This window comes from Colobus angolensis, unplaced genomic scaffold, assembly GCF_000951035.1.
Source record: "Colobus angolensis palliatus isolate OR3802 unplaced genomic scaffold, Cang.pa_1.0 Scaffold465, whole genome shotgun sequence".
NCBI lineage: Eukaryota > Metazoa > Chordata > Mammalia > Primates > Cercopithecidae > Colobus > Colobus angolensis.
The window spans coordinates 1,552,430-1,555,054 of record NW_012118099.1 but is presented as its reverse complement, the minus strand read 5'-3'; positions in this window follow the sequence as shown (position 1 = coordinate 1,555,054).

The following is a 2,625-nucleotide window of genomic DNA, read 5'->3' as shown; positions in this document are numbered from 1 at the left end:
GTTACTCACGCTAGGAGGTGGAGGCTGAAGCTCTTCCTATTCGGCCATCTTGGGCACGCCCCCCTGACAGTGTCTTTTTGTAGAATAAATAAGGCCTTCTTTCATAGCAAAATAGTCTTTAAACATTAAAGATTTTATAATACGGGCAAATTATTAATTATGATGATTTTTCCCTTTGAGTAATCAAGTCAGAAGAGTTACTTCATGTAGTTGTACCTTTTTGTACTCTATAAATGGAATCATTCTGTGTGCTCTGTGAGTGCCTCCTGCTGCTCAACAACGTTTTTTGAGATTCTTCTCTATTTATGCTCTTCATATGTTGTTTAATTATTCATTTTCTTTGATGTGGATATTTCACAGTTTAAATATTCAAGTTTGTTTATCTGTTCTATTGATGGATATTTAGGTTATTTTCAATTTTCTGTTGTTACAAACACTATTGCTGTGACAATCCTTTTAAAAACACTGGATTGATGTATAATTTACACACCATAAAGCTCATTCATTTACAGCATACATAAAGTTCAATGGTTTTTAGTGTGTTTACAAAGGTATATGACTATCATCAAAACCTAGTTTACAACATATTATCAGCCTTACCAATTAGCAGTCACTCCTTCTCCTCAACCTTGTTTCCCCTGTCCCTGGAAACCACAAATCTTCTTTCCATCTGTATAGATTTTCGTATTCTGGATGTTATACATTAATGGGATTGTATCATATGTGGCCTTTTGAGTTTGGCTTCTTTCACTTAGCATAATGTTTTCAAGGTCCATATGTGTTCTTTGTGTCAGTAGTTCATTCTTTTTTTGTTGAAAAATGGTATTTCATTGTATGGATACACCACATTCTGTTCATTCTTTCATAGGTTGATGGACATTTGGGTTGTTTTCACTTTCTGGTTGTTATAAATAATGCTGCTGTACAGGTACAAGTGTTTGTGTGGGCTTAAGTTTTCATAAGTTTCATATGAAGATAACTAGTAGTGAAATTGCTTGGTTTTGTGATAACTCTGTAACATTTTCAGCAACTTCTAAATGGTTTTCCGAAGTGGCTATAACATTTTACATTCTTATTAGCAATGTGTGGAAGTTACAATATCTCTATATCCTTGCCAACACTTGTTTTTGAATGTTTTCTTGATCACAGCCATCCTCATGGTATGAACTGGTATCTCATTATGATTTTGATTTGCATTTCCCTAATGACTAATTATGTTGACCCTCATGGCCTTATTTGTCATTCATGTATCTTCTTTGGAGAAATGTTCAAATCTTTTGCCCATTTTATAATTTGTCTGTCTTTGTATTGTTGAATTGTAAGAATTCTTTATTCTGAATATAAGTTCCTTATATATAATTTGAAAATACCTTCTCTCATTTTGTGGGTTGGCATTTCACTTTCTTGGGGTGTCTTTTGAAGCACAAGCTTTTTAAATTTTGATAAAGTCCAGTTTATTTTTGTTTCCTTTCTTGTGCTTTGACACTAAAGAGTTACACTTAAGAAACCACTGCCTAATTTGTAGTTCCTAAAAGATGTATACTAACATGTTGTTCTGATATCTTTATAGTTTTAGCTCTTACATTTAGGTCTTTGATCCATTTTTGAGTTAATTTTTATATATGATATGTGACAGACAGGGGTCCAACTTCATTCTTTTACATGTGGATGTCCGTTGCTCCAGCACCATTTGTTGAAAACTTCTTTCTCTCTTGAATTATCTTGGTGTATTTGTTGAAAACCAATTGAATGTAAATTTAAGGGTTTATTTCTGGACTCTCAATTTAATTCCATTTATCCACATGTCTATCCATATGCCAGTACCACACCGTCTTGATTACTATAAGTGTGTACTAAGTTTTTCTAAAATTGGGATATATGTGCTTTTTTACACTAAATATGATAACATTTATTTGATCTAAAAAGTTTTACATGTTAATAATAGTATAAAGCTTGTAAATATGAAAAATAACAAAAAATGAATATCACTGATAATTCCACCAACCAGAATTAGTATTTTAAGACCTTCTTTTGATTTCTTTTTACACAGCAGTATGAAGTTGTCAGCTGATCCACATGCAATGTGGTAAGCAGTGACCATATTTTCTTTGTAATACTAGAAGTTTCAGGAAGCTCTCATGTAATATTTAAACTTTAATATTTTAATAACTTAGATCTAATTGACAAATGACAAAGGCAGTTTTTAATTTACAATTTATAGTCCTTAATTCTGTTTGTAAGAGGAGACAGTTTACTTTTTTATATGATACAGAATTTTTATTGAGCTGAAGTTGGATTACCTTGTGTTATATGGTTATTTCTACTTTTTTTTTTTTTTTTTTTTTTTTTTTTTTTTTTTTTTTTTTTTTTTTTTTGAGACGGAGTCTTGCTCTGTCACCAGGCTGGAGTACAGTAGTGCGATCTTGGCTCACTGCAACCTCTGCTTCCTGGGTTCAAGTGATTCTCCTGCCTCAGCCTCCTGAGTAGTTGGGACTACAGGCATATGCCACCACTCACAGCTAATTTTTGTATTTTTAGTAGAGACACCATGTTGGCCAGACTGGTCTCGAACTCCTTTCCTTGTGATTCACCCACCTTGGCCTCCTAAAGTGGTGGAATTACAGG